Source organism: Hetaerina americana, unplaced genomic scaffold (genome assembly GCF_022747635.1).
Source record: "Hetaerina americana unplaced genomic scaffold, ioHetAmer1.1.p SCAF_30, whole genome shotgun sequence".
Classification (NCBI taxonomy): Eukaryota; Metazoa; Arthropoda; class Insecta; order Odonata; family Calopterygidae; genus Hetaerina; species Hetaerina americana.
In genome coordinates, this window is record NW_027286875.1 from 5,130,400 (window position 1) to 5,153,835 (window position 23,436).

At 40.5% G+C, this 23,436-nt stretch overlaps 1 protein-coding gene across 1 annotated transcript in view; it reads left to right on the top strand.

Moving 5' to 3' along the window:
* The window catches only part of LOC139691204 (uncharacterized), a 139,486-nt gene that overhangs the window by 106,535 nt on the left and 9,515 nt on the right, over nt 1–23,436 (top strand). The window lies entirely within an intron of this gene.

A 23,436-nucleotide genomic window follows, 5' to 3' on the forward strand; every position in this document is an offset into this window, starting at 1 on the left:
GTGAGCGATCAATTTTTCTGGGAAACTCATGTCAAGATCCAATTCATAATAATGAATTGTATTCGTCATCTCCCTTGCCTATGCATTAAAGGAATTACTCTGAAAGTTCACCTGGGTTATGAATAGTAAAATCGAATTACTTGCTTGTGTTGTAAAATATTTCTTCCAACCAAGCCATGAAATTCGTGTAGAGGCTTAATTTTTATTTTTAGTCATTAAAGTTTATTTACTTCAACTTGTAGCATTTTTCTACCATGTACATTTTGCAACTACAAGCATGACAGAATTTAACATGCGCAATTTATTTGTAAGTTAAGCATAAACTTTCTGTCCTGAATAACTCATGCGTAAGTCGCACGAAAAATTAATTTGGGAGCATTTAAAGCACTCGGTTCCCCGCATTAGTAAATAAACTCAAAGCAGGATTTCGGACACTTCTCCAAGTTTATTCAAGTTAACGACTTGCCCGTAATGAAGGAAGGTTCTGAAATCAACGTCTCGCTACTGCATTAAAGTCCCTTTTCGTCCCGACGATCTCTCTTTCCTCTCTCACTCTCTCTCTCTTCCACTCCGCTCCTCTCCTGTCTATCTCTTCCTCTCTCTCTCTCTCTTGACTCACACACAAACACCCCGTCCCCCTCTGATTCTGCCCTTCTCTCTCCCACGCACACAAACACGCACGCACTTGGGACCAACGCGCCCTTTCTCTCTCTTCTCTCTCTCCCTCTCACTTGCTTCTCACTCACACTTCATCCACGGCGTCGGCAGTGCTCCGTCCCCCCCCTCCCTGAAATCCCACACCCCAGTTGCCTTCCTGCCCATCCCCCGCCCACCCTAACCATTCATTCGTCCCCACCCCCGTGCCCCCCTTTCTTTCCATCCTTCGTTTCCCCCATTGCTCATTTTCTCTCTCTCTCCCTCCTCCCCGCTGTTATTTTCCCTCTCTCAATTTTCCCCTTTCTCGTTTTGCTTGGAATTTCCTGCATGTAACATCATTCGCTTCCCTTCTCCTTTTCTCACTCCAAAACCTAGCACTCAGCCTCCCTCCGCGTCGCCGCTTTCACCCGTTCCCCTTCTCCTCCTCGCTCGCTCCCAAGCAGTCCTTTTTTTTCTCTCTCTCTCTCTTCCCCTCACTCCTCCCATCACCATCTTTGATTGCGTTCCCTCTTTTTAGCATAAAAACTTTCATTCTTTCCTTTTTTCCAGAATCGTTCTCCAGATTACCTCCTCACTCCTCCACAGATCTCAATCTCAAAGCTGTATTTATTTTTTTTAAATAAACATATCCGTCTACTCTTTTCCTCTCACTCTACGGTTCCATTTTCTTCTCCTTCTTCTTCTTACATCCTCCCCATTCCTTTTCCTCACCTTATGTCCCTTCCCCGGCCGCCTCTCGCCTCCCTCGTCATCTCTCTCTTCCTCTCTCCTCTCTTTTCTGCAATCGCACCCACCTGACCCCCTCTGCCCTCCCTTCACCCTCCTCACCCCTCTTCTCCCACCCCCCGCGCCCCCTCTCAAACTCACTCACCCAGGCCCCTTAGGGTTTGCAACCTGTTGATGAGGTAGAGGTGCCTTGCTCTCAGAGATGAAAATAATGGGAAGGGCGGGGAGGGAGTGAGGGGTGTCCATGCAAAGGGAAATAGGAAAAGAGAAAGGAGGTGGAGGGAGGAGGGATGGAGGATGAGAGCGTTTTTAAAGAATAGGAGGGCTTACGGAGAGGGTCGGTCGGAGTAGGTTGGGCGTTGTAGACGGGGGCACTGAACTGTGGACTCAGGTGCAGAATGGGAGGGAGTTCGAAGGATGAGGGGAATGCAGAGAGTGTGATGGAATGAAAAGGGAATTGGTTGGGGTTTGCCACGGATGTGGTGTTTCGCGGAGGCGAGAGGAGTCGAATCAAGGGATATGTGACGACTTATTCGTCGTAGAACGGGTTGGATACATATGGAAGTGACTCGAAAGAGAGAGGGAGAATAATCACCCTAATATGGCAGTTACTAAGGAAATCTGTTTTTCTGTGTCTATTTCAAAGTAGTGTTTCTATTAATGTTTTCGGATAAGTAGGAGAACTTTTCTCAATCCTGAATTAAAGTTAAATCGATAAGCAGAATTTAACCTATCTTTTCCAAAACCTAGGTGTATTAATTTTTACTTGTTCTTTGGCAGATTTTTGCGGTTAAATATGCTTGAATGAATATATTGGTTGGCTTTATGGAGCGATGAATGATATTTCATGATTCCAAAAAGCCATGAAAATGTATGGATCAATGAGAGAATCATTAAACCTTTGTTAAATGTAACACATCACTCTTAAGCCGATCCTGTCATTAGCGGATTCCAACGACGAAAAATCTCACTTTCCGGTGAATTCCGTGAAACGGAGTATAAATAATTAATTTTGGGAACGTGACACATGAAAAAAAAATAAGATCACCTACTACAACTTTCCCAAATTCTATGAATATCGCATGAATAGCTCAATAATTTTAATTTGCCACTACTACAAAAACTCTCAGGGGAACATCAAAATTTTAAATCAAATAGTGATCAACCAAAACGAAGTTCTATGCTGCCCATACCTCACCCAAAGATAGCAGTTGAATTCTTGTAACTGGACCGGACAAGTGGGAGTAGCAGATTATTTGTAAATATTTCAATTCTATATTGGCAAAAATAAATTCAGATTAGCTATATTCAAATGCATTTCAATTCATTTAATACTTTTCCCATTCGCCCATAAAAATTAGCTACCGCTTTGAACCATTTCTTTGAACAACCGTTTCACCACCATTACAGTCGGCATCTACAGATAAAATTACGCTCTCAAGCGACAAGGGTCAAAGCCGAATCGTTGGAGGGTATTTTACCACTGAAACCTCCTATTATTTTTTCCTCATGACAATGAGTATTTCACTAGCATGAAAGTTTCGCAGTTCCCAAAAATTAAATTGGTAATTTGGGATCCCAGTCAAGGCGAATGATTTTTACACTCTGAAATTGTTGCATTGAAATTGGTAATTCTCTCTGTTATCTATAGTGCCACTTGTTACTTAAAACTGACTAGTTTCATTTAGGTTATAGTTCTGTTTAGAGTTAAAAATTAACATGAGAAAAAATAAAAATATGCATCCCTTTTCGATTCTTTAGTATATTTTTCGTATCGATGTGATTAAAAGATTTATTAATGATGACATTTAACACTTAAGAGATGTTTCAAATCAATTATTCCTTATGACCACGATTTCTCTCTCAGTGTTTTTTGGTTTCAAGTACAATTTAACGAAGTAAATGTCAATAACGAAAGCACTAAAATACAAAATATGTTGGTACATTTTAAAACAATAGGGTTTTGTTTTCTCTCTCTGTGACCATATCTGTTTGCAGTATTTTTTAAGGATCGGAGAATTATATTTTTTCTTTCGCAGTGTGGGAGCATGTCATTTTAGTTTTTGCTCGCTCCTTTCCTCTTTCCTCCCTGTTTTCGCAAGACTATGGAAGCAAACCGCCTTAGAATTCACCCAAGTCTGACTTCTGCCGCGGACCGTTCACACCCTCTCGTAACTCTCACAATCCCCCTCGCTCTTCCTGTGCCTCACCTTTCACCCGTTTCCCTCTCGCCTTAACTCAACCTTTACAACATTTCATCCTTTTTCTTTCCTTTTTTTTATTTTTTCATTCCCGCAGAAATCTCCCTCTCTCTTTGAAGCTTGGAAAAAAAGTCCCGTCAAATTGTGTGCAGTCCTATTCCGAATAGGTAATAGATTTTTTCTCTGCGTTTTTGGCTCGAATTCGTCCTTCATTTTCTATTCTATCGCTATTTTATTTTTTTTAACTCCACGTAAATCGCTTACCTAGTCATAAATCGCTGGTTGAATTATCAACCCGGAAAGAAAGTTTAACATCATGGTAATTTACATCATGGCAGGGACTTCTCCCTTCAAAAATATTTTCCGAGAGTCACATCGTATTGAGTGTAAGTCCTATCAAAACAGAAGATGCAATCAACCATCCCAGTACCGCAAGCATTCGTGTCATAAGTCCTGGTTCCCATCGTAGTAGCTGTGATTTTATGGAGATGTTTTGAAATACTTGATAAAGTTTCCTCTCTGGCCAGCCTTACTGCTAAGCTATGCCACTCATAATCAATATTCGCACTCTTTTGTGATGAACCATTTACATATTGTTTGACTCACTGTTAATGCTTGACATCAAACATAAAACATTGCCTTTTAAATAACTCACGCGTAATAAAAGGACATAACACGATACATCTCTATGGCGACGATTGAGTTTTAATACCTTACGATTGTGACGTTTCAGATTTTACGAAAAGGAAATCACTTGAATTAAAATTAAAAAAGGAGTTCAAATAAATTTGAATAAGACAGAATTTGTGCCTTATTAAATAAAGATCCACGGAGGTGAGAACATAACATGTATTAATATTGAAAAATCTCCAATTTTTTTAATATGAAAGTTTTTGAGATCAGTGATAATTAATATGTATCTTTTAAATTAGGAACAAAAATATTTATGTTACAGCAGGTTCAATTACAATATTGCAAACTTTATTATAAAAAATTCATATTATCAAAACAAAAGAAACTAGTACATGTATGCATTTATAGCATAAAGAACCTTAAGCATAGAATAGAAAATGAAAATAAGAGACAAAAAGGCAAACTACGTGATACAAGAATGGTCTGTTTGATGCCGACAAATAATAAATTAGCAACAGGATTAGAGATGTATTGATTGATATGAGTAGGACGTTGAAATATATAAAACATAGACAAGGTACGAGAAACGTATTGTAATGTATGTAAGATTTATTGTTTATTCATTGTATTCAGACACAAAAAGATTTAGATGGTTCGTTAAGTGTAAATTTGAATGAGAATCTTGTTTGAATATACATAATTATGTATTACTTAGATTAGTTCATATTTATGAACTCCTCTCACTATAGTTTTCTAAATGCGCATATAATTTTGAATATCATCAATTTAAAATTCGTTATTGGCAAATATCACGTCAGCCTCAAATTTTTCAGTTTTGTCAAATTAAACAGAGATTGAATTGGGTTATATATTAGTTCAAATTTAATCAGCATCATCCAAATAGGTCTTTCGTCTTGGATTCAAAGTGTCATATTCACAGATTTTGGAAAATGATATTCAATTAATAGGGCATGCTATTTTAACGTAATATAACATCGTATGAAATTCATAGTTTAAATAAACCCAAAGACAACTTTATGGATTCAATTTTTTAAATCTAGGTGTACGCAAATTGCGTATTGATTGCACAATTTTGTGTAGACTTTAATTCACAAGACTGAGTTTTGAACAGTCAAATTTTATGAAATTTTCAGCTTAATTCTCTTTTCCACTGAATAAGTAATATGATGTTAAAGATACTATAAAATATATTGTTGAGTTTTACGTTAAATATTCACGCTATATATATGCCTGCAATATTCAATATATAACCATTCAACCATTAATTAACATCAGCAAAAGAATTCTTTTCTATGATGTAAACTGGTGGAGACTGGAATACGTTGTTTCTCGAACTCCTGAAATTAATGAATGAGTAGTTTCCTCGCACTGGTGTATTATGCATATAAGCACACAGTTCACTTTTAACTTCCCTTTTGGAATCATTCCCCGCTCATCCATATCCTTCCCGACCTGAAATACAGTTCAACGTACGAGAACGAACTTTCAATCCTGGTTGGGATCAGCCCGGAATTAGTCTGGGCGTCAATGCTCACAATAATACAAGCACGCATGCATTGCACCACACATTATCAGCAGTCCAGTTCTCTCGCCTCGCCCGTCGTTTCCCCCTCACCATTCTCACTCATCGCGTCCCCGCCACATATGAAAGAAGCAAGCGTTGGAGAGGGAAATAGGGAGTGGTGGAAAGGAGAGAGGAGACACTCACTGCAGAGGTCTTCCTTGCTATGCGCCACGTCCCAAACGTAAAGGATATCAAAGAGATAGGGGGGATAGTGGGTGAGAGAAGCGGGGAAGGTGGAGGAGGAAGGAGCGTTTGAGGCCTCGTGGAAGTGGGAGGACAGTGTTCGATTCAGATTGCGGGAGCGCAGGGAAGAGGCAGGACGTGCTCCTGACTCGCGGCACTTAGGGCGTGTGGTGGTGGGAGGGAGGAAATCCTTAGGTGATGGGTTTTGCGAATACGAAGAGAAAAAGTCGTAAAAAAAATTAAAACGTTTTTACAGACTAATTTCAAGTCGTCTTTACCAAAAGAAGAAAAATGACTCTCTTCTGGTATAAGGGGGTGTGGAAATTAACTTAGCGGTTTGTTTGATCTTTTTCCTTGCATTTGGAGCTGAATTTCCTGTTACTTAAAAAGAGATTTATACTCTCGTAACATGGATGGGCATATATATATATATAATCTTTCCTAAATTGCACGAGACCCTGAAGAACAAATCATTATTACTCATATCAATACAATATTGCCATGAAAATGTAAATTAAGAAAACAGCTGTATTAAACATGAAAAGAAAGGGTTACGTGAGATCTAGCGTCTAGTACCGTAGAAAATGGGAAAGATAAAAAACTTTAAATGACGCAAGCAGTAGTACTCTATGGAAATGAAACGCACTTGTGTTTGCGTTTCATTCCCATAAAGTTAAACTTGGAACGTAAGGTTATGGTTATGTGGCCATTCACGTTTTTTTTGGTTTGGTATAGATATCAGCCAATAAATTTATTGATTTAATGTTGACCCCGTTTTCTACGGATGGAAAATTTAATTGGCAATAAAGGATTTGGCTGGTGGAACGGAATTTTGTACGATCATTTTGTGAATTATTTCATTACGTATTGCGATAAATAATCAACCTCAACTCAGGTTTTTTCATGAATGCTAATTAGTAAATATTTATATTGACGTGAATGACAATTACTTAAGCAAAGTGATATCCAGTTTTGATTATGCTCGTTTCCCCAATTATCTCCTTTTTTTAAAGCTTAACTAATACTTTCATGAGTTTATCACAGTAAAACTGCTTTATTCCTCTCTCTCTCTCTCTCTCGCTGCATTCGTTCTTCCTTCGTCCACCTCCTCTTTACTGTCGCAATGAACTCGAGCCGAGGCCTGAAATTTACGGCGTGCACGCTCTGTGCGCACGCGTATGACGGCGCCATTCCTCTCATTGCTGGGATCCGCTTTGCCGTACTTCGTTCGCACTCGCCATTATGGAGATCTTAGACGGAGCGCAGCAGCACGCCCAGGTTACTCGGATTCCGCACGCGTGGTGCTGCGTTTCTGTCGCAAAATGCGGCCGTGAGGAAGTATGGGAGCACGGATTGGAGGAGGAGGGAGATCCGAGGGGAAAAGGCGAGCCTCAACCTTACCCCTTCCCTCCTCGACCTCCTCCTCCCTTTCCTTTTCCCCACGCCTCCCTTCCCATTCCTGGTTCTCCCCCTCTCACTCCCTCTCCCTCGCCCTTTTATCCCTCCGCATCCCGCATCCGTCGCGGCAACGCGGTGCAGGCAGATTTACACGCGCGGGTAGATGCCGAACGAAACTAGAGAGAGTGAGAGATATACGTAGCGAGAGGAGGCTGGGGAGGTCGCGCGAGAGGAGAGGCAGAAAGAGAGAGAGATGGAGGGAGAGGGGAGTTGTGGTGGTGGGGAGGGGTGCCGTGCTCCATTGGGGTAAATATTCAGCTCACGGCCCTTCATGAAAGGGTGGAGTTGGGCGGGAGAGGAGAAGAGTGGTTGCGGTGGGGGTAGGTGTGCTCCGGGGCGGGGGAAGGAGGACGGGGGACAAGTGAGAAGGTTGGAGGAGAGGTGGTGGCGGCGGCGGCGTCGTCGCCGGAGGAGGGCGAGGTAGGTCAGATGGTGGAGGATTGAAGAGGCGAAGAAGCCTTGAGGCGTTATGTACGACCGTCTGTGTGGGTGTGAGGGGGGGGGGGGGCGAGGGCGTCCTGCGGAATGAAGGAGTGCGTGGGGTTTCCCTAACCGAGGGTCGGGGGGAGGGGGCAGGTAGAATTGAGTGAGATGGGGGGCAGGGGAGGATTTCAAGGCAGAAGAAACTTATACTCGGGCACATGATGCGGGGATGAAGGTGGGTCGGGGAGGGAGATAGTTATGGGAAGGAAGGAGGTGAAGGAACGCTAGGCGGAGTTGGAGTTGGTTAGGGAGGGAGGAGGTACGTGGTGGGAAACGCTGATTGCGGGTGTTGGAGAGATGAACATTTGGGAATACGGTATGTACGTACGTACAATTCTCCACCTGTACCTCCCACGTAGCATCCCATTCCGCTTCACTCCTTTCCCTCGCTTCCCCTCATTCCCAGCATCGGTCTTTTTATACGTACCCATTTCTCTCTCTTTCTCCATCTCTACCTCTCCTCAATCCCCTCCAGGTATTTTCTACCCCCTTTCCTCTTTCCTCTGCGTCATGCACGTGCAGGTTATGGATTGGTTTTTCGCTCCAAGGCGTCAGACATCGTGTGTGCGCGTATTTGAGAGAGGAAGGGAGTGAGAGGGAGGGATTGGGAATTCTATGCAAGTTAGCGCCAGGTGGGACTAAATTACTTCCGTACTTGGCCTTTATACGTAGAATTTCAAGGGTCGGGAATCATTTTCGGCTTTGTTTCCCAGGTTGGGATTTATTCAAATCTATTCGACGCGTATTCTATGTGCTTCACTAAATTCTAAAAGTTTTCTCGTTGAATTTGGGGATTGGTTGGTAATTGGGGCTCGTTGCAAATCATGAGTAAAGATAAATATTAAAATCCAACGCTATTGGCAGACTTTAATTTTTAAAGCATTGGGTTTGCTGGAGTAAAATTAAAATTTTAGATGTATTCTTGTGCTCACTTTTGCCGCAGTGATGGTAGGACAATATTGTATTATGTTTGTCATAATGCTACACGCGGGCGTTTCATACTCTCATAAGATTGTTTGTGGCGAATCAAAATCATATTTAAGCATTATGTTATTTCAGTTCCTTATTCAAGTCACGCATGCGTTATACTCTGATCAACATGCAGCTGCAAGAAAACAATTCCTAATTGAACCAATTTGTACTTATGAAGTATGGCTTTGAATTTTGAGTTGACACTTGTTTATACTTAAAATAATTTAATTTTTTTTGTTAATTATTTTTGAAGAAGCTGAATTGAAGCCAATTTGAGGTACAAATATGGATCAAACAATTATTTATATTTGAATAAGCCTAACAATTCTTTGTTGGAAAATTAGAATTCCAAATTATTTCTGTGATAATATTTACCGGGCATACTATTTAAAACTGGACCAGAAAAAAGCAAAATATAAAGATGGAACTCCTACAGTTGGATGATAAATTCTTTGTATTAAAAACAATTAACGCTCGGCTTAATGAAATAGGCTGACCAATTCAATGAACAAGTATTGCAAAAACGCTCGTTTAATTTGTGTTTTTTCCATCCAGGCTATTCTTAGCATTATTGAAATCCTCTATTTTACAATGTAGTACTAGTGCCCACATTCTAGATTAATAATATTTTGTGTGGCCGATCGCGAGACTGAAAAAGATTTGTTTGTTTGGATTCTATATTAAATGACTTTGACCGGGAGAACTCGGCCTCGATTGAACTATCATTAAGTCCTTCCCTTCCTACATGAAATGCCCTAATCAATGGAACTACAAGTTGCAAGAACATATTTCTATCATCATCTGTGGATTTCATTAACGAGAAATTGACTTGTTTTTCATTAAATTTAAGATTTTCGTTTGCGAAGATTTTTCAAGTACTTTTCAAAAGCTCTTGAGATCTAGCATTATTTAGGATTAAAACTGGCGACAGGATCTATTCATATTTTGTGTCCCTATCTTAAAAGCTCAAATACACTTTGTGTTCTCGTGTAATTCTCCACTCTGAACTGAAAATTTCAAATTCTAAGCACTTGTCTTGCTTCCTCGCGTCTGTAATATCCCAAAGCGTGATATTCTTTGAGATGGAAGAACTGAGACTCTGTTATTGTCTCCAATCTTATCCTTGTGAACAAAGTGGTGGCTGGAAAAATAGAGTTGACTTTATATTGCGTAGTGTACGTAGAATGAAGCGGGCGAAGAAACAAAAAATGTTGCAAGAAATAGTGTCTCAGTTTTACGAGCACCGAAGAGAAAAGGGGATACGGATATTTGCGCGGGAGGAGAAGTTCGAAGGAACTCCAAACATGCCGGGAATTCAAGCCTCCATATGAGCTCAAAGATATTTCCTGTAAGCCAGAAAATGTATTTTCTGTGAAAGAAATATGTTCTTTTTGTCTTGTTTTCCCTTTCTTTACCTATTCCTTGTTTTCTCTTTGAGAAACAGACACGGTTATCATCCCTTCTTTGCCTCGGGTGGTATGCATGAGTCGCGGTACGGAATGAAGTAAAATATTCAGTGAACATTTCCATATTCTTTCATTTAAGCATGTGGACATGTATCCGGTTCCAATATTATTTATATTTAGTTTTTCAGATAAAAAGGGGTACAACACTTTAAAAAATAATAACATGGTTGAAAAATTGCAAATTTATTGAGAGAAATATGATAATGAACTGAAGCTAAATCTCATCTCATTAATCACTGACTGGAAAGTTTATTCGATGATTCCTGCCATTCAAACAGCTAACATCGATCATTCAATCAACACCGGGAGACATGCTCAAAATAAATAAAATGAAAGGGGTGTTGTCCGAGTACTCCCAATTATCCACTATCAACTAGAAGGCTCCGAGTTCATGCACGGGAATGCTTATGAAAACCAGATGTCTAGCTGTCTATTCGTGATAAAGGATATTTTTACCCATGGGCAACATTGGCAAAAAAACATTACCTTCTACCACATAATACACGCATCGTAAAGCAAAGCGCAAAAGCTGTACTCTCCGACAGCCAAATAACCACCAGAATGATAAATATTATTTAGCGTTCCTGAAATGAAGAAGCAGCCTCAGAGGCGGAAACATTATGATGAAAAATAGTTTATATATAGGTCGTGTAAAATAAACCATCCGGAGAAAAAATAGCTTAAAAAACAACAGTGATGGTGAGTAGGATGATTACCTATGCTAAATCCATCTCCCATAAATATAAATTCTTGTAGGGACCAAGATCAATTCTTTGATCAAATGAATTCCTTTTCTTTTGTTGTGGCCGTGAAAGGTTAATTCCTATGTTCTAATCTGACCACGCTCATGAAATTATTGATTTCACTCGCGTATTTGTCTTTTAAATGATAACCTTACGAATTTTTTATCGTTTTTCTACTTCATTGTGATCTAAAAGTACGCATAATACGCTTACCATACATCTTTAGAAATTAGAGTGGAGTAATTCTCCACTGCGCTGTGTAGCGGGGAACTTGAACGTTGAATTACTATTATTTTCTATTCCGTGGTCATAGTCATTGTCTGGTGGAGAATTTTCCGCCAAAGTCCCGTTTTTCCAATTCCTAGGAGATGGAGCAAGGAATAAAATATAAGCATACCGCTGAAGTGTCGCGAAAGTTTCTTCTCCCAATTTCATCTTTTGTTTTTCCATACTATCTCTCCCTTTCATCTTTGCTCTCGGGTGGAAAATTTATCGCCGAGTATATCGTGGAAGTAGATGTCAATATTATGGCTGAATGAGCAGCCAGTTCCTCGGAAGTGCTTGGATACGATTCGTTTCAATTTTCAATTCGTTTCTTCCGTATTTTTATCGATTTTATGATATTGAATCTGCATTTCCACTCTTTTCTCGAGAAAAAGGAGAACACACCTCAAAGCTTGCATTGGGAGTCATATTGAGCTTGAAGACTGTTCGCATCCTGTTTATTTCTTAACTTGAATTTTTGGCTAAGCTTTCCACCTCTTATTTCGGTTCATACAATATTGGACACAAATTAATGCTCTAGGTAGTAATTGTGCCAATAAATGCGTTTAAAAATTTCATTGAATATGAAGTGAAGGCTCTTTCGATGAGCCATAGAAGGAATTGCTCGTTGTCATTGATTTTGCTAGCTCATAAAGGTTGTGTGTAGCCTCTCACACTATTGTCTGATATCAATTAATTACTCATTGTCTAATATCCTGCGCACATGACGGAGAGGATGCTGAACTATTGACTCATTTACTGTATTCACCTGTGGGGCGCTAACATTCGATCGGCTGTAAGCATTGTTGATCCCCTATGATCTGGATAGTATTAGTTTGCAGGTAGACGGGAAATGTCAACAAAATTAAGTAATGAAGCAAAATTCAAAATTTTTGCCCATAACTATTCAAATTTTACATAAATCAATTATATGAATATAATGCGACTAAGGATCATGAAATTTAGTCGAATTAGTGTCAGGGATTCCAATATGGTATTTACACAATCGTGTCAGCCATGACAAAAGCAGTAGAACTTCAATTTCTAGATTTTATACCCATTTACCGTATGAGGTTGACCATATTTCATCCATTTATTGAGTGCGTTGGTGGAAACGGACATGCGAGAAATCAGTGGGCGAGAGGAAAATCTAGAGGTCAATCATGAATGTAACCGAAATACTGCAAGAGGTGCAAAAATTGACTTATAATGTCAATAAACGTTTGTCCCTATTCCAATTTCTGATCATGATGAAATGTCGCCCCATCAGTAACATTAGCTAACGCCATCCGCTTCCCAGGCTTCTTGTCTTTCTTTATCACCCTCAATGTTTCAAGGTTGAGGGCTTCATAAGACGGGAGGACGGTTACAGAAGTTCCGCAAGGGTGGGAGGGGGAGCTTCATGCGAATCCCACGCTCGACACGGCTATGCCACTCCATGCAGAAACTTCTGGTATCCAGCCGTCTCCTCCTCGTGCCTCCGCCGCCAGTGACGAGGGAATACTTCATGCGTGCGTGTGCAAAGCCATATTGGTACATACTCTTCCAGGAAGCCCTTTACGCTCGCTCGATTCAAATTGGGGAGAATGAAAACGGGAGGAAGCAAGCACGCCTGCTGGGTGCGAGGAGGGTGACGTGGGGGAAGGGGGAGGAGGGTTTGGCCGACACGGAGATGTGTGGTGGGATGCGGTGCTGGATGTAGATGGGGGAGTTTGGAAGAAAACGCGAAGATTCTGCTTCTCTTTTATATTTAAGTCCGACAGACGCCAAGCCGTCAGACGTGTAGCGGAGTTCTGGCATTTCCAGACTTGTTCCCGAGGGGCGTAGGGAGTGCAGAATATCAAAAGAGGAATCGTCTCCCGTTCAATTCTTGCTCCCACCCACAGCATCCCCATTTTACTTTCCTGCCAACTCCCTTCCCCTTCTCTCCCAGCCCTCAAAATAAAATCTCACCCTTCCCTCCTTGTATCCGTCGCAGACCCCTTTCCACGAAATCTAATTTTCTTCGTATTGTCTAGTGAATTTTTTTCTCTCCTCCCTCCCCACGAAGAATAATTGACGATCGGGTCGCCTCGTCCACGACGCTCCCTTTCGATCCGACTTGCTCGCCCAGAAGAGTTGAACGGAGGAGGCGTGGAATCCTTTACGGGAGCGCAAAAGGGTTTGGGCGCTCGTGGGTGGGTATTTTCGAGGAGGAGGAGTCGGGAGTGCGGGGGATGATGGGTTTTGCCGAGAGAGGAAGTGTGGGGATGGGCCGGAATGGTGCGCCGGGCGGCGGCGACGTAGTCGTGGATGATGAGGCGTGAGGGTATAACGGCTGAAGGGGTGGGAAATCAAATGGCGCGAAAGGACGGTGAAGAGTGCGGAATGGGAATTGATGAAAAACGTGGAGAGGGCGGAGCCATTTGCAGCTAACACGACAGGTAGGATGAAGCATGGCCGGTTTTGATGTATATTTTTAGGTTCGCCGTTTTGTTGGAAGATACCTTTCGACTGAGATCGATAATGTATGGTAGTTATTTCACCAAATCTCGTAGATTATAAATATAACGGCCCTAGGATGTAACTGTACAACAGAAAAATTTGACATTGCCGGGAGATATTAGTTCAGGAACAAATCAAAACCCTATATCTATTTTTTTAGAAATATCTGCCGGGTCTTCAATTCGATAACTTATTTTTACTTGGCAAATAAAAATTAACAATTTAAAAAATAGGCTGGTATGCGATTTGAAGAACTGCGGAAAATTCCGCGACAGTAACTTTCAATGGAGTCATCCGCTAATATACAAGAAGAACAAAAATGTCAAAGTGTAAATAAAATTCACAAATAAAGTGACGAATGAGTTTTACACTTTGAAATTTCTGCATTCGAATGCGATAATAAAATACTATAGCTATACTATACTATTTTTTCATAAGAAAAACCGAGCGTCTTATAACTAGGTAAAGAGTCGGTATTGTACACATTTCCTTCCTTTAATTCACAAATAATTTATTTGAATTTAACAGCAGGCATTCACAATGCATATTCAACAACTAGGTGTAGTATTACGTATTCGTGATTAATAGTTCCACTATCTTATTTCCACGCGGTACGGATTATGTTTAAATATGCAATGGTACATTCTTCACATGTTATATAAACAAAATATATATTTCTTTGGCCCTTCTATGACGTTCGTATAAAGAGTAAATTAGCAATTTTTTATTTATCTCAGTATATTTTTTTATAGATCTGGCACATTACTTAATTTTTGTTAAACATGGATTAATTTTTATTTTATCATCTTATTTATCTAATTAACAAAAAACCTAGCGTTTTAATTCAATTTTTAATTTCAGTGATCAGAAAGCAAAACGTCAATATGACAGGAAGATATAAAAGAATCTGTGCAGTAAAGGCTCTCTAAAATCAATTCTACACTAAAGGTCACATGAACCGTAATCGTTAGGATATATTTTATAAATAATCTTACAATTTAATCTTATCTCCAAATCATTCGCTCGAACGAGTGACATCGAGCTAAAAGTGCGTTCACGCTAAGTTCGGAAAACGCTGCAGTCATATCTCCGAGCAGGGCAAAATGTTTGGAGTTGGTGATATAAGGATCCCTAGTCGTATTTGTCTACCGCACGGAGCCATTTACTCCTCCTCTAGAATTCACCCCTCTCATTCTGAATAGCTCCGCAGCCGTAGCTACAGCCGGATGAATAATGGAGAGAAGCACTGAAAGCAGGCGTAAGTTAAAAGAGGGAGGGGGATGAGGAAAGGTCGGGGGAAGAGGGAAATGCTGGGAAAAATTCCGATATCCGTTATATTTTCGTTACTCCGCTTCGTTTACATAGATAGCGTCATTGGTGCAAACATTTTCCGCCGAAATGCGCAATCCCCAAAATCTCTCTCTCTCTCCCTCGGAATTCGTTTGGAAATGGGGGACACATGCACAGACACGCATACCCGCTCGGCCGGCCACACGTGCACACACGCGGGCCATTATGATTATTCGACGTGGCGTGCCTCGCGCATTAGGGCCCTGAGATAGTGGAAAAATAGAATCCACAAGGCGAAGGCAAGGGAGGGGAGGCGGGGCAGAGTGGTAGGGTGGGGGACCACGCTGACGGGGAAGTGGAGGAGTTGGAGGGAAGGAATAATGCAGGCGGAAGGGAAAATCGAGAATGAATTAGAAGGGAAGAGTTTGAGGGGAAGAGGAAGAATTTGGCCGGGGCTCGGGGAAAACGCCGGAAAGAAGCAGAGACGTGCGAAATGGCGTCCATAGAACGTGGATAGAATACTCAAGCAATGGTAAGCGGCAGGGGAGTGAAGTCACGACAAGGAAAAATGCAAAGGAAGCGAAAGGATTTTACTCTGGGATACGCGCTAGGGGATTGACGTCGACGAAAGATGATTTTAAGTTATTGTGAATTTTGTCACACTGAACGAGGCGAAGAGATTGATACAAGCAATCATTTGGTTTATTTTCGGAGTGTAATTAACGAAACTCTTGTCACACGCGTGCACTCTGGCCAACATTCATATCGGTCTACGGCACTAATTAGAATCTCTGCGTCCGAACTCAGAGAAAATGTGAAGAGTGACTAGTGGTGGGATAAACCAGTGCTTCCCGCGAGGGATTGAACACTCATTTTCGAGGGAAAAATCACTGAGCCTTAATCACCTCCGGTGACTCGTGAGGGCTAGATGGGAGCGAGGAGGCAAAATGGAAAGGAGCACAGGGTCAAAGATGGGTGTGGAAGTGATGGTTAAGGGTGTGGGGAAGAGACGGGAAGACTGCTTTGAGAGAGTAGGGGGAGTATTGAGGAATGGTCGAATGAATGGTTGAGGAAAAAGGTGGATGGATGGTTTTAAGAGGAGAGGTGGGATGTGATGACCGTTTGAGAGAAGGAGGCGATGTATGAGGAAGTTCTCAGGGAAGGAAAGACCTCACGTTGGGGGGAAGAACAGGGGCAGTCAGACCTAAATTAGAGGGAAAAGATGTGTTGAACGACATGGGCGTAAAAGTGGAGGAGACCAGTGGAAATCTGGGTGGCAAAATTGATGGAAAAGTACAGTGGAAGGCGGAACTCGGAGGAAGGGGATTGCGATGGCGTGACACTTAATTTGACTGCTTCTAACGGATTGACGCTGATTTATTTATTTTGTATTTTTTATTAATTAATTTATATATTTATATACCCTACAAGCCACCGCTAGGGTGTGTGGCAGGGAGTGAATACACACCAGAATAATTTTACCCAAAAACGACCCAACCGTGGTCGAACAATTTTACAATTTTTAGATGATCCCCTATCGTTCGCGGAAAAAATGATATCTTAAATCTATCTGTTCAGCACTCAATTTCTCTAATTTTATTAACATGATCGCTTCTACCGTGGTAAGATGGCGTAATAATCCATTTTCAACATCACTGCCAGAGAGACGCCCTTCCAATTTATGCAAGAGCTTCAATCTGTAATTTAACCTTCGTTCCGTGAGTGATATCCCAGCCTATCTGCTCTAATGTTTTGGATACGCTACTAAGTTTATCATAACAATGTTTTACACGCTCCTCTACGCTGCACGCGATCAAATTCGGTAATTAATCTAACTTCGTGTGGATCCCATATACTTGCAACATATTCTAAATGAGGCCTAACCAGGGAAAGACAACATATCTCTTTGACCCTTACATCATATTTACCCAGTAATCTTCTAATAAATCCCATTTTTTTCGTCAGCTTGTTCACATATTCTCCGTATCTGTTTCACCCGGGAGAGATCATGAGTTAGGGTACCGCCTGACTGATTCTACGCATTCCATTTCGTAGTTCCCAATTCAGTTGGCGTTCCGGAGGGAATTACTCTTTTTCCAAAAATTAATCACTACATTCTCTTTTAGGTTTAATTCTAATTTCCAAGTGTCACACCAGCATTGTATAGCATTGAGGTCATCTGACAAATCTGCTGTGTCCTCAGGATTACGGATTTCGCGGAAAACCACTGCATCATTGGCAAATAAACCTATCTTCCTTGTGACCACGGAGTAAATGTCGTTACCGTAAAGGAGGAATAAAAGAGGTCCGATGGCACTTCCCTGGGGAACACCTGAAGTAATTTCTACTGCATTTGAGCTTACTCTATCTATCATTACTCTTTGAACTCGACCATTCAAAAAGTCCTTAATCCAACCCTGTAAATTTTTTTTATCTATTCCAAATGCTTCTAGCTTTGCGAGTATGAGGTGTTTTGACTTTCTTACAATCTAGAAAAATCGCGTCCATTGGAACATTGCTCTCTGCCGGAATAAGAATATTATGAACAAAAAGCGCAAGGTGTTTCTCGCAGGATCTACCTTTTCGGAAACCGTGCTGATTTTTCATTAATAACCTCTGATTATCGAGGTGTCTCACGGCCGAACTAGCAGCTATGTGTTCCTTAACCTTGCACGTAATGGATGTGAAGGAATTTGTTTTGTAATTACTCGGTTCATCCTTGTCTCAATTTTTCAATATTGGTGTCACGTTAGCCGTTTTCCAATCTCGGGGAACCTTTCGATTTAGTAGCGACTTCTTGAATATTATTTCTGGATCAGGCGCAATTTCCGAAATTAGATCCTTAAAAATACGAGTGGGTATTTCTTCGGGCCCATAAGATTTATTTTGCTCAATATTTTTCGGCAAACGTTCTATTCCATTATATGATATTTCAATTTTGGGCATCGGTTGACCAGCACGATTTGTTAAGCTATTGGAGGTATTCTGTGTGATATTAGTGAAGACGCTTCGGAAGAAGTAATTTAATACGCTAGCCTTTTCCAAACTACTGGTTACTTTTCCGCCTTAATCTGTTTTGAGTGAATACAGTTGACTCATATCCCTGAACCTCTCTAACGTATGACCAAAATGCTTTTGGATTCTCTTCCAAATTTTAGGCTGACCTTTTCCTCTTAAATTACCTTAACACTTTCTGAAATTCATTCTCGGCATTCACCCCGGATATCTTGTAATTATCAGTGATCTCATTATTTTTGTCGCTAGAGATATCATCCCTAATACTTTTCATCTTGGGGTGACATAGCCTTTGGCATTGTATCGCCTTTCAAACGTCCGCGTCGTACCATCTAGGTTTCGTGTTATCTTTTATAAATTTACTAAGGAGGAACTTGTTGACTGTTGAACGCGTGATCTCAAGGAAGTGATTTCACGTATCCTCAGTGTTTCGGTGATTACTATCTTTCTTAAAACTAGCAAATTGATTCTCTACCACGCACTTTAGGCCTTTGTAGTCCCCTTCTTTAAACAAGTAAATTATCCTTTTAGGCTTCTGATTTCGGGCCACATGAAGCTAAAATTTAGCATTTACTGCACTTTGGTCACTAATTCCTTTTATAGTTTCTCTAGTTAAGGCTTTTTCGGGAATATTCGTTGCCAACAAATATAGAATATTATCGCCCTTAGTTGGGGAAGCGACAATTTGATCCAAGGAGTTCAACGTAAGAGAATTCAATAGCGATTCATTGATATCTTTGTCTTTACCGCTCGTTTTAAAACTATATGTACTCCGGTCAATAGATTGGACATTGAAATCACCGCCTATTTTAACGTCACGATAATTATGTTGGAATAAAAAACCTTTGATATGCTGATCTAATTCCAGTATTGAATTGTCTCTGTCGGTTGGTGGTCTGTAAAATGCGCATACATAAATTCTTTTGGATTTAGGACTTTTAATAGAACACCAAACACTTTCCCAACTGTTACCCGGAATTACCTCAACCCTGCTAACGCAAGAATTTTTAACTGCAATGAAGACACCGCCTCCGATTCTCTTTGTTCTGTCATTAAATCCAAATCATCCATCGTGATCCAACCGTCTATTTTTAATTATAATTAACGCATGTGTGTTTGTGCGTGTATATATATATATATATATATATATATATATATATATATATATATATATATATATATATATATATTTAATATTTTATACTTTTTTTCATATATATATATTCAAAAAATATTTTTTTACTCCTAACAAAACACAAAATCCAGCAACCTAATCTACATCAGGTCCCTCTTCATCTGTGAGTACTTCCTTCCTCCCTTCATCCTGTCCAACATCCCTATCCTGTACCTCATTTATCATTCCCAAGATTGAAATGATTGAGTATATATGCGTGCATACACACAAAAACATAACAAAGAACCCACAAATACTTACATGCATACATACAGACACACGCGCAAACACGTCAGTGTGCAAAGTTGTTGTGGTTCGCTCGCGTATGTACACACGCTTACTCATTCACACTCGAAAATCCATCTAGTAGTTTCAGGTTGGGTTTGACTGCGGAGCGTACTATCGATTCATTCGCCGTTCGGGTGGGAAGTAGATGAGTCGAAGCACAACATTCGAACGGCGCTCCGTCGCTTACACTGCGATCCGCACTTCTCTGCAGTCGACACAGCGGGGCTCAGGGATCAGTTAAGGCATTCAGGTTCGAGGGAGAACGGAAGCTTGGGGCGGCGGACGAGCACCATTTACCCGTTGAGGGATGTTCGTATCCAGATTGAGTTTTGTATTCACCAGGAAGAAGGTCGGGATGTGAACATGGAAATAAATATGTGTGGGGTTCGCAAATAAATGGGTTAACGCTTTTCTCGTTGTTTAAAAGGAAGTTGAATGGAACCTAGGCTAGTGATTGCAACAAAAATTTGGCTGGCTTGAATTACAATTGGAATAATAATTTATTAACTGCAAAGTATTCGATTTTGCATTTTATTTAAAAGAAGGTGAAAAGGGCATTTGAATGGAAAATATTTTATAATATTTATTTAAAAATTGGCTATTTTATGTTAAGAACTTGGACTCTAGAGATACTATATTTAATATTCATAGACCATTAAAATATCGCGCCAAATTTTTCAATTTTTGTCACTAACATGAGGCATGAAAATTTGATTTTTTCGTGTTGAAGTGCTAAACATTTATTGCCAAAATTGTTGACTTACTATTTGCTTTATCACCAAATTACTGTTGTCATTTATTTATCATATAAAATCACATGTTTCATTTTTTGCTGTAAATTCGGAAATTCAAGAGTAAAATTGAGTATTAGCTATGCTAAAACCTTTGCGTTTTTCTTTTAGATATTTTTTTCAAATTTTTATTTACATTAGAAAAATAACTCCCTCTTTACTAATGTAAAGAAACAAGTAAAAAAGAAGAACATTCATTAGTTTTTCAATTTATCGCGGAAATAACACTTTTACGTAATCAGAGGCCGTGAAACATGCAAATTAAATGCGCTACATGTAAGATTTCTTATATATTTTCACCCTTGCTTAAACTAAGGAAGTTATCTGTGCCATCTAATTAAACAACCATGATTATGTCGTTGTTTTAATGCTTGATTCGAGGTACTGGGGTAGCGTCTTTGGAAGTGCCACCGAAGTTAACGTTTTTGGTTTTTGCATCAGTGTGTAAACAATATCTACGCTTTGATGCGTGAATCATAAGCTCGTGGGAAGTGCGTGCGCATGGACGAATGCAGACGAAAACATACCAGTCAACTCCCATGTCTCTCTTATTAAATGCTGTGGCTATTTCACGCCATAAGCATGTAAGCGTTTACACCTGAAACGAGTCGTTAAAGTAGCGCGCACGGCGGAGATGGGGGCGGGCGAGGCCGCCTCGGGAAGGGGGGAGCGGCGAAAGAGAAGAGGAAGAAGAGACGAAATTTGTGACGCTGGGTAACGGCTATTCGCGCGGAAAACAGGCAGGTAGTTGCCACAGCAACCATTATACTCACAAGCGACACGTTATTTGGAGGGGAAAGAGGAATGGGATGGGATGGATGTCTTGGTTTAGCGCAGATGTTGTCGGAAATCAGGAGATGCTGGCGCAGACACTAGTTGAAGCTGACGAGGGCATTAGCCGAGGAAGTGAATCTAATAAAATGTTTAGGATATTGGTTGTAAAAGAGTGAAAAAATAAAAAAAATACTGTTTGGTGCTCAAGAAAGAGTTGAGACATAATAATGAAGAACTTAGAAAGATACTTCTTATTTGTTAATCCATTGCTGTAGACGCATTTTGGACTGTTATTATGTTATTATTGTTGGAGTGACTTGTTTTGGTTAAATTATTAAAAATGTCATGAAAATTTCTTGATAACAAATCGTGAAAATCGCGCTAAACTTCCCCAAGAACGGAGGAGTTACTTAAGAGCAGGTATGATTGACATTGAGGAAGTGTAGCGGCATGAAAACTAATTAAATGCATTAACAAGTATCAATTCAGGACGGCATTAATCGTGGTGGATATTCTTCCTCTGATTCGAAAGCGGAGGTATAGGCAAACAGATAGGACAAGTGAGGCGCAAAGGATAAAGAGGATTTAAGTCGCGAACTGCAGGGACAGGAGGGAAAAAGGAACCGAGTGGCAATTTCTGCGTGAAGCGGGGTTTGCCACGGAGTGAACCGGGAGGAGGTTTCGGAGGATAGTTGGTAGATAGGGGGATGGATAGATAGGGAGGGTGTTGTGTAACGGAAGAGGGAGCGAGAAGGACAACGAGTGTGGCTTCAAATGCAGCGGCAGACCGCTCATGGATCGTTCGCAATTTCCTCCATTGTTGGGGACGGGCGGAACGGTTTTTGTGCGCACGCCTGGTTGTGCGGTCCTCCCGTGCACGGGGATGGCAGAGGGGAAAGGAAGGAAGGGGCAGCAGGCGGAGTGGGCAGGACGGAAGGGAATACTTGTTTTGGGTTTTAACGCGACAATCACGTCTGGTTCAATCGCGCGTCACTGCCGAGCTTCCATTCCATACTCATTTGGAGCGACGCGCTGTTACGTTCAAGGCTGGCTCCGTCCGTGCGTAAGTCTACGGACTCTTTCAGGTCTCGCCTCTGCCAACGGAATATTTTCTCTTCCTTTTCACTTCACTCGGCAAGTACTCGGGAGCCGATTTTGAGAGAATTTCACTTTGAATTTCCGAAGTGTCCGAAAAATCGATTATTTCCATCTTTCTATGTCGGACCGGGAATCTCCTCGTGTCTCTTTGGCGACTGGCGGTCACAGGTGTCATATTCCTCCCTTCCGTCTATTTTTGCTTATTCTTTTCATCGGTCCGAGCCAAATACGGCTTTCGACAGGAAATAAGATATAATAGTCATTTAAATAAATGTTAGTTTGCCTTTCCTAAATTTAAGAAATTTCTTTGGGTCACTTTTCCTATAAAAATATTAAAGAATAGCATTTTTTTAAACAAGGGAACAATAATAGGGAAATTTTTCAAGGACTATTGCTGCCTACGTTTTAACATTTATCAATAATTTAAAAATTCATAGCCTCCACTTTTATTTTAATAAAATAATAGTGCTTCTCATTCGTGAGTCAAATATGGAAAACAATACGCGTATCGTAGGGGTAACATTAAGCCTTTATTCGAAATGATTTTAGCATTTAGCATTGGCTTATTTTTAAAAATGAGATTGTGTTTTTTATAATGTTTATTTCTCATATCATTTGTTTATGTGACCTTTCCACACATAAGCTAGTGAATACTTTCGTTTACACCCTCTCGGACAACATTTATTCCTCTTTGAGTATATTAAACCATATGAAAGGTCTTGCTTGCCTTAGTATTAAGCCATTGCTGGGAAATTATTCCTGTGTAAATAAATTAACATCCTAGGCCCCTGAGAGTGGTTACAATTCTTTTGGTTCCTTAGCAGCATCGGGAAACAGTTATATTGATTTTTATTTTCCTGTGTTGGGATTTATATGGTACAAGTGATTGTCAGAGATACCCCAGAAAGGTAACTTGACGTTAATATTCTGGAATTTACCCAATGCCATAGGCAATAACTTGCCGGTTATTTTCTTTTTTCTTGGCTGATCCAATCAATCTACTGAGAAGTACGAGCAACGCGTGAGGAAATGCTAAATAATTTTTGTGTAAATGAAGGATTTGAGCCAGCCAGTCGAGGTCGATCAGGCTATTTTCATTCGCATTTAAATCCACGATTTATTAAAAAAATGACATTAAAGTAATAATTGTC